The following is a 10,249-nucleotide window of genomic DNA, read 5'->3' on the forward strand; positions in this document are numbered from 1 at the left end:
ATGTTGGATGATAAATAAGGCTAAAGCCTCTATATGCTGCATGTAGCCTCCCCAGAGAAGACTGCAGTTTGAGGAGAAGGCTAGCTGGACCTATAGGCTTGAGTGATGAACGTGTTACTACCACCAGCAGCGGTATCATATATCAGTCGCCTCTTTTTGCCAATGAATGCATGTGATTTATTTATTTATTTATTTGTGTATTCATTCATTCGTTGGGTTATTTTGTTTGTTATGCAGTAGTGGATCTGAAATGTGTAAAATCAAGTGGATTTGGGAAGCGTAAAATCAAGAGATGAGCTGTACCAGGTAATACGTGATTGCCCTTTATTTATTAAGACTGCCTTGTCTGTGTTTGTTGGCTTCTTTGTCTGTTGCCTGCCTGTCAGCAGCTGCTCCAGCTGATGGGCCTGCAAGGCTCACTACAGTCTGCCCTACAGCTGCTTGAGTTACTCTCACTGAGTGGCTCTCGTCGGTTACCCCTCACTAAGCACAGAGCGTCTCTCTGTTTTCCTCCTCTGCTTTCCCTCGGTCTGTCCTTCTACTCTCTCTCTCTCTCTCTCTCTCTCTCTCTCTCTCTCTCTCTCTCTTTCTTTCTTTCTCTTTCAGCTAGCCAATCCTTTATTTTCCTAAACAGAGTCGTTGTTGTTGACCAGAGAAGATGTCATAAAGAGCAGACTTTGTTCATATCAAGTCTCTGGTGTTGACTTGATTCTCTCTCTCTCTCTCTCTCTCTCTTTCTGAACAACAGATGGTTAATGATTCATCGAGTGGTTTGGTGGCTGCACACGTGCTTATGTGAGTGTAGTGTTACTGTGGACTTGGTAGTCTTGGAGTGTGTGTGTGTGTGTGTGTGTGTGTGTGTGTGTGTGTGTGTGTGTGTGTGTGTGTGTGTGTGTGTGTGTGCCTTGTGTGTAGGTGTGTGTGCGTGTGTGTAGGTGTGTGTGTGCGCGTGTGTGTGTTTGAGCATGTTGGTGGGGGGAGTCATTTGTTTATGCAATGCTAATGCACTTGAGAGCAGTCAGAGAACATTCATCATGTTATTTTTATAAACCACAGTCCTTTGGTCTCAGTTAAAATAATTTTATTGACAGAACGCTTCCACATTTTACCAAGCATCAGACAATCCGATCAAGTCATTAGATGGTTTACTTTGTTACATTTAACAAAACCTGCCTAAACTCAATAGTGTATGTTTTAATGTCTGTTTATATGTTATATGTTTAATGTATGTTTAATTAGATTCAAATAAAATGGCTTTTTTTATTTAAACATATTTCAGTGTTATCTTTTCCATGTCAACACTGCTGGTCTATTTACAGGTCATGTACATTAGGAACATGATTAAACTGATGACCTGGGTCAGTTGTAATGTTGATGAAGGAGGACATGGCTCATTACTCATTTAGGCTGATTCTAACAGAAATAACTGTTGAAGTATTTCAGCAGTTAAGCAACACAGTAACACCTAGTTTCATTTTTCAGTCGTTGGTTGATAGCTGAGGGGAAATTTGCTGATTTATGCTGTGACCAGATATCATCATCAGTATTTTACCACTGCAAAGACAACTTTACATTCTTTCTTTAATATCAGAATGAAATGGTTTAGTGAATAAGCCGCACCTCGGTCCCGATGTCAGTGTGTCACTGGTCGGCTTCTTGCTTCCACCCAATCAGAAACTGTGATTAGGTGGGGGAAAGTTTACAGTGTCTGCATGTGGTTGAATTTGGGTTGACTCTGGAAAAACGATTACACTGCGCCTGAAGCAAACCAGGACCTTTACGGCTTTGGTGCCCTTGACCCTCAGGAATGGGACATGACCTTTCCACTCTCTCCAGACACTTCAGTTCCTTGGCCAGTGAACACTAATCTACGGTTTGTGTCTTGATGTACAGCATACGCACTTTGCTATAACTAATCCAACCTCTTGATAGTATGCTTTTGATTGATAAATGTAAATGACACTGGGTTAATGTGCTATTGCACTATTTGGACCTATAAGTTACATTTAAACTCGATTAAGATAGAATAACACTCCCAACTTGGATCTTTTTGCATTCTTTATGAAATTTTGGCTTCGTCTGTTTGTATGCTGATGTAAGGTACCACCAGATAGTATCCCGTCTACATTACGTCTACATCTACAGCTGCTCCCACCATCAAGGTTATTTGGTATAGTAACAAATATATGTAAGTCACTCAGCGTAAGAGTGTGCTCTAAATACTGTAACATATAACATAAATAATGTGAACATCAGAAACCTGTTCCACGTGGGAATGGCTGGCTGCTGTCCAGGTTATAGTCTGCACATCATTCCAGCTTTCATCTTAGCGTCCTCTTTCCTTCTCTGAAAAACACGGATGTGGCATGAACAATGGTGTTGGAGCAGAGCTCGGTGGAAGGGAGCCGGCTTTTCCTCCTCTCGTAGGAGTTTGTCCTTGTCAGTTTAGAGAGGAAATCGTCTCTCTTTGCCCATCCACTTCCTGCGGTTCACAATAAGAGGAAGTGATTAAGGGGGAGGGGGATGGGACTGACAGTGCAATGCCACACTTTGGCAGCATGCTTAAGCTTCATGAAGAGTGTGTGTGTGTGTGTGTGTGTGTGTGTGTGTGTGTGTGTGGGTGTGTGTGGGTGTGTTCGTGTTTGCCTGAGAGAGAGAGAAAAGCTGTTTTTTGTATTTTGTCCTTCTTTCAGGACATCCCCTCCTCCCAAAAACTGGTAACAATATCCCTTATGAGAAAGCAAACAAGACAATGGGGTAAAGAGGCAGAGAAAGAGAGAAGATGAGACAGAGCAAAGTGAGCTAAAAATCCAACTCCACAGCCCCACATGTAGGGTTTGAGGTCAGACCCGTTACACACAAAGTCAGTCCCATTACATGTACTGATATTTCATTGGCTCTCAGATATAAGCTACTGAGATCTTCCACTCCAGGGCAAACGCCACCTACCAGAGTAGCAGCCACCCTCTGGAGCCCCAGGTCACTGTGTGCCGGTGGGTCCAGTGGCCCAATCACAGTAGCAGCAGATGGAGCTTAAGGTCCGGACCCGGCAGGACACAGTGGAGCTGAACCAGCATGGCCAGCGTGGCATCTGACGCCTGATCTCAGATAAGAACCCGCGCCATGGGAACCTCCAAAGCGTCATGAGGAGAAAGCAGCTGTGTTCCTAAGGACACGGTTGGGGCTGCGCTCAGAACAGTTGCTGAGCGGGACCTTTCGGACACGTGGCCGTTCCCAAGCTCTTCTCTGTGCACCGACAACACCTACTGGTACCAGCGGAAGGCACTGCGTCGCCGCCCTGCTGGTGACCTTCCGCAGGGTAGTTTTCTTTCCAGCATCACTGATCTGAAATGAAATAGCCTGACTGGAGCTAATGGCCCCGGGACCAAGGAGATGATTCTGGGCCCCAGAGGCACACCTGCAGCTCACTCGCCGGGGACGACAGGCTGCGTGACGACAGGCCGCGTGACGACAGGCCACGTGACATCATCAGATGACAAGGACTAACTAAAGCTCAGACCCAGACTCATCGCTGCGAGTCCTGCTTTAACCCCAAAGGGCCCCATCATTGCCACTCCGTCAACACTGCTTCTGAGCATCCTGGTCCTTCGCCTGCCCCACAGGGCTAAAGGAGAGATGGATGAGGGAGAACGGGGCAAGGCTCAATGCCTTTTGACTGATGCAGATGCACCCCACTGGGGTCTCTATGGCGACAGGGGTTCGACAAGATCAGGCCGGTATCATATTTCTTACATTTTGAGTGAATGTGCTTGTTTCTAACAGCCTGCGAGAGTTTAAAATGAGGGCACGCTAAAAATAAAAGAAAAACATTCTTCTCTTTTTTGCAACTCTGACAGACTTTACATTTAATTGTGTGAAACCAAATTGTGTTTCAGGGTTCCACTATAATATATATATATATATATATATATATATATATATATATATATATATATATATCAAAAATATATTGCAAACTAAATTTAGATTTGAATACATATATGATTTTGGATCATTTCAGATATTCCTGTGATTCACTTAAAGTTCTACAGTAAGAAAACATCTGTACCAGAATGAATGTGTTCTCTTTAGTCATCTTTCAGTCAGTTTATACACTGTGTATATTTATTCTACTGCACTGCAGGTTGAGTCAAGAAATACTTGGTAAGGATGCTTCCCTGGTTAAATCGTAATAGAGACATTCTGTACCTTCATAGGGCCATGGACCTACATAAATGGGTCCTGTTTAGCTGCTGGGCTGCAGTGGGTAAGGGGGTGTCGTAGGCCTCTCTGAGGCACTGAGTGCATGCTAACGAGAGCAGTCCCCGAGCACTGATTCAATTATTGCCCCCTTTCCTCCTTAGGCAGGGCCCTTCGATGGGAGTGGCGGGAAGCTATTTAGCTGCAGTCTCCAGAAATCAATATGCTCATCTGGGCAGGCCTGCAGTGTCATGCGAACACGCACATACACACGCGCGTGCGTGTGCGCTTGCACGGCCTCACACGCGCATACTTCCATACACTCCCATGCAAGCGTGTGCGTGTGCACTTACGGACACGCACGTGCATGCACACGCACACACTGACCTGCACGCACCCTCACACGCTCTCATGCATGCTCCCGTGCACACACACGTGTGCTACTGCTCTTGACACCAGGGGCGGAGGTGTCCTATGAGGCATTCATGTTGTAGTTAACCGCACCGACATGCGAAGTCAGAACTTCACTTCACTTCACTTCAGCGCCACAATATACTTTCCGAAGCTGGACCCAGGCAGGCAGCCTCCTGAGCCTGAGTGAGGGGAAGGGTGGGGAGTCCTTGTGCACCATCTGGAGACACTTTCCTGACAGGAGAAATAAATGTAACCATCAAAACATGCCGGATTTTTAGTCCTGTTGAAGGACCAAATACACAAGCTTTCCTTGCAGTGGACATGTGCTGCATCGGTAGCCACATATTCTTGTCATTTTGAGAGAGGAAGTTTGGTTGGAAATTTCAGTACAAAAAAACAGTCCCCACCCCCCACCCCCAAACCATAGTTGTCAGCATGTAAAATTATTTTAACAATAGGCTTAGTGATTGAGGAAGAGTCTAAAAATGTCAAATATGCACGATGCCATTATCTCGATCAAGCTTCACTTACGATCTTGGTCATTTCACTGACTATAATTGCAGAATCTATTTTGCTTTGCACGTTTGTAGTAGTATTACTCTGCAAAGTGCTTTGGAGCTTGACTGCAGGCTTGCAAGGTTATGAGCTATATGGGGCTTCAGCCTGATACAATCGTATTGAGTTTAATGTCAAGCCTAAAAGAACCCGACTCCTGTAAGACAAACAGGATTAGACTGGGATCATGGCCTAAGGTGATTTTGCTGTCTCTCTCTCTCTCTCTCTCTCTCTCTCTCGCTCTCTCTCTCACTCTCTTTCTGTCTCCCTCGCTTTCGGTTTTTCTCTCCAGGGAGGGGGCAGGGGAGGATGTCTTGAAGACTGTGAAAAGGAAGTTGTTGGTGCAACAAACAAGGCAATGAAAATGTAACATGCGTGCGGCCTATAGCGATGGGTACACAGGAAAGCAAGTGGAGTGTGTGTGTGTGTGTGTTGGCAAGAGAGAGAGAAAAAAGGAAAGAAAGAAAGAAAATCTGCATGCAAACTTTTGCTCACACAAAGGTACGCAGATTGGTGCATGTAATGACCTGTTTCATGGGGCTTGGTCGTAACCTCCCAAATGTGCTCGGCACTGCTGTGCACAGAGGCGGGCCTGAATGGCACCCGGCCAGTAACAGAGCTGAGCAATCACAGGTTGCCAAGGTGACTGGAGACCAATCAGTTATGGAGACCGAGGCAAGGTTGGCGGGGTTAAGTGGAGCTCAGTGGGAATGACGCGGCGGCCTGCCCAGCGACTCTAGCCACTCACCTTCAACAGCCGTAAAATGGGCTTCCTATTCACTCTGTCTCTTTCACTCTCTCACACTCACTCTTTCTCCTCTTGTCACTCTCTCTCTCTCTCTCTCTCTCTCTCGCTCTCCCTCTCTCTCCCTCCCTCTCTCTCTCTCTCTCTCTCTCTCTCTCTCTCTTTCGCTGCTTTCTACATAGTTATGTTGCTGGTAGAGGTGTCAACACTGATAGTCATCATTAGTCATATGTAAACTCAGCATCTACTGCAAATAACCACAGCCTCAGAATGCATCTGCCACACAAGCCCAGACACAGCAACGCACAGAGCCAATACAGCACACACACCCACATACGTAGAGCAGGGTTTAAATTTCACATCGTACTATCTGTCACCTATCATTGAAAACAAAAACGGTACACGCTTTTAAATAATGAATGTGTCGTTGTTGCTGAAAATGAAAATGCTGGATTTTTATAAATATGAGAAATAGAGAGATGTGCAAAGTGCAAAAGATAAACAAATCCCACAGAGAGCACACACACACACACACACACACAAACACGCACGCACGCATGCATGCACGCACACAGACACACACACACACACACACATACACACACTGTAGGATGATGCAGAGGCACCACTCTGCCTCACGCCCTGTTGTGTCACTGCACTGCTCTAAATAATTTAGTGTCACTCAAATATTGATATGGAAATCACTGCTGAGCGATCTGACAACATGGAGAGACAGACAGAGAGAGAGAGAGAGAGAGAGAGAGAGAGAGAGAGAGAGAGAGAGAGAGAGAGAGATCATACCTCCCTTCTTTTCCCTCTGTTGTGTTCATTCACTCTCATCTGTCTGTATCCTCTTGAAAGTGGAACTTAGCGGACTCTTCTGTACACCTGTATGATACATTTGGGACCAGCTGTGTCCAGCACTGTCTCAGTGACGACCAGCGGGTAGATGGAGAGTAACCATGAGTAAAGCACTGCACTGAAAAACACAGACTCCTCCACTGACACTTTACGCTCTATATGATGTCACAGTCAAACACCTTTTGTGCGAAGACACATTTAACCTTTTGAGAATGTCTTTTGTGACATATTAGATTCAAACCATTGTGTATATATTAAGGAGTGGTTTTGTAAAATTTATTTAATGTTACCCATAGCCACTTTGTAGAAGACTGTAGGGCGATTTTCATTTACTTAGCACATCTCTGAATTATACTGATTATACTTTTTTTTTTTTCCCTCGAGCAGCATGAAGACATTTGGTGTCCTGTGCTTGTTGCACTTCTAGAATCTTCTGACAAAACTGCATGTTTTTCTGACCTTGGAGTGTCAATGCACATAGCTATACTATAACTATAACTATAGCTCTCAGATTAATACACTATACACAGCCCTACCAAAATGGAATTGCAAGTAAATAAGGCATCCAAACTATATAAAATTTAGTATGATTACAGAGCTTTTGAAGAAGCAATGACGACACCAACAAAAAGATTTTGTTGCTGCTCTGAGGACAGGCAGATCTGTGAGCACAACAAGGACGTTCATGTGCTGTTAAGTGTGAAAGCAATAGAAATATGAACTTGTATGAACAGAGCATAGGAGATGTAGAGGATATAGCCTTGTGTAAGAATAACAGTCACAGGAGCTGGTCATAAGACATACAGCAAAGACCTGAGAATCCAGAGCCTGAAAAAATACAGAATTTTAGAGTAAGAGTACTAAGACAAATTTATTTTAATTTAAAGCTAGAAAAGTAGAATAATAGAATCATTTGGCTACAGCCAACAGCCCACCAACGTGTCCTTTAAGACGCCTTGCCAGAGCTGTTCAGGAAATATTTCTGCCCTGTGGTTCATGTTGTGTGTCTCTTACACCAGGAACTGAAAGGCATGCTTAACTGGACAGAAGTTTGGAATATGCTCCAATTTGTTCATTCACCATTAATATTTTGACAATATAAAACATAAAAGAAACAATTCTGACAATGTATAAAAGACCTCTTCCAGGAAGTCAGTGTTGATTTGATTTTTGAGTGATTTGAGGTTTTCACCTGACCGCAGTTAACATTTTTGGCCTGACTATTTCATACACCAGCGGCCGAATTCTCTGCTGTGCTGAATTCTCTTTGGCAGCACCCACAGACATTACCATCCATAAGACAGATCTCGGATCTCCATACTGGTTTTACCCACACTGACTGCATGTGGACACAAAGACTAGAACCTGCCATGATTAACAGCTTTCATTCACTACTTCATCTTTGGCTACAAAGTACATTTGGAGAACACCATGTGATTCTAGCAGCATATTTTTTTAAGATAACTTGTGCATCTGTGCGACTGAACACACTGTGCTGTGAAAAGCTGTGCAGTCGAATATATATGCAAAACGTATCTGCACGACGCCACCGTCGACACTTCTCAGAACTATTTAGGCAGCTGACATTTACTCTGAGCAGCAGTAAGAGCCGGCCATGCGAGACTGATTGCGGAGTTTTAGCGAGCGCGTCTGCTCGTATGTGAGCCGAGGCGACTGCACTCTTCACGTCAGCCTCTGCGGACCTCTGATAAGCTCTAGCAGGGGAGGAGGTAAATATAACTAATCGGATGGACCCGAGAAACAGGAACTCTAGTGCTAGGGCAATCGTGGACACACACGCGCGTCCACAGACACGTTGACTTGCACGCACACAGACACACACGGGCGCGCATGCACGCGCACACACACCTATATATGCACGCACTGGCATGCACACAAACACACACACACATGCATACACACACACGCGTGCGCACGCACATGCACGAACACACACACAGTGACACAGAGTGACCCTTGCTTGCCAAATTGCTAGCATGAGGGATTACACAGGTTGTCTTGCAGTGGTGCACAACAGTTACACAACACTGACACAACAACAGTTACTTGCAGACACTTAAAGTGACATTTTGTTCAACGGCTTGTTTTGGAATCTCTATCCTGGATCCCCTTTATGTATTACAGACTGCATCACTGATTAACTCATGAGCTCCTCGCATTTTCTTGCCTATTTGTACATGTTCTATAAACATATTTAGACATGTGTGCCAGTGTATGTCTGAATTGTTGCTGTGTTTAAAATGTGGACTGGTAGAGTGAGACCTGACATTACTTTGCCCTGAGGTCATTTTCTGAATGGACTGCTCACGTGGCAGCAGAGTGTGTCTTCTTGTCCTGGGTGTTTGTGTGAGTGTCCACGCCCATATCCGGTGCAGAGTCAGCCATGGCCGGGTGCGCCCTCCCACTCGCGCGCCTTTCTCCGGGCACAGTGCCACCCTGCTCTCTGCCCAGTGATTGGCCGCACTCCCAGAGCCGATTGCCTGTGGAGAACTGAAATGCTCCTCTCTCTCGGCACGCGCCGAAAACACCAGCTCGGCCAATGGCACTGCGAGAAGCCAGAACCAACGCGTTAAAAATACAATACAAAAACCAGAAAAACCAGCAGCAACGGTTTGATACCAGTCAAATCGTCTCACCCCTCATTATTGACTGTTATGAGGTAAGATCTCTTCACTTGAGGTCTCGTCACCAACGCCACAAGTACCGCTAGAGGCTGGTTGTGAACCCTGCCCCAGCAGGTGCCCGCACACTCTGCACCACACGCTCTTTCTCCCTGGTTCTCCTGCATGAAGCCCTGCATTGTGAATACTTATATAAAACTCATTCTCAGAGCACATATGAGCATCCTTAATTACAGCCTGTCTGCTTTTGTCTTACGACGAGCAGAGCTGTTTGCTGTGCACACAAACAGCAGTTGCCAGGGACGTGGTGAACCACTTACATAATCGAATGTCCACGGTGACGCCCACCTCAGCAGTTTGCTCGTGAAGAGAACGATGGCTCCTGTCAAAGTGTGTGCACACAAACACACACATGCACAGACATTTACACAAACACACACACACACATGCGCATAAACACATTTTACTTCTTAGAAACGTCAGGAATATTTGGACAGAAAACAGGTAGAACTGCATGCAGAATTGTCAGTCCAAGTGATGTGTCAGCACCGGGTGAAGAGTGGTCACGAGAATCCTCAGCACATATGTCCATGTGTACTGTATGCACACGGCCTGCCCTACGTACTGTATTTAGGGTTGAAACATTAGCTTTTGAAGTTATCAGCATGATGTAAAAATTGATATACAATGCTTGAAACATTCTGAGAGCAGTCCGTCTCACTAATAGATGAGTTCATGACATTTCATCAACGTGCGTGAACATAGCCATTCACATTTAACATCGGGGCTCATAACGGTTGCTAATGAGTTATGAAGCACCTCCTGATGTATG

General features: G+C 45.2%; 1 long non-coding RNA gene across 1 annotated transcript; it reads right to left on the reverse strand.

The window, feature by feature from the left end:
• Positions 1-4,024: 4,024 nt before the first annotated feature.
• Positions 4,025-9,799, reverse strand: LOC145658610 (uncharacterized). Its single transcript, XR_014124255.1, has 3 exons — positions 9,738-9,799; positions 9,433-9,578; positions 4,025-9,341 (listed from the first exon to the last, which is right to left on the reverse strand). It is a non-coding gene; the product is annotated as an uncharacterized LOC145658610 (long non-coding RNA).
• Between the last annotated feature and the right edge of the window lie 450 nt (positions 9,800-10,249).

The sequence above is a fragment of the Electrophorus electricus genome, chromosome 6 (assembly GCF_041902795.1).
Source record: "Electrophorus electricus isolate QZ-2024a chromosome 6, ASM4190279v1, whole genome shotgun sequence".
Lineage (NCBI taxonomy): Eukaryota > Metazoa > Chordata > Actinopteri > Gymnotiformes > Gymnotidae > Electrophorus > Electrophorus electricus.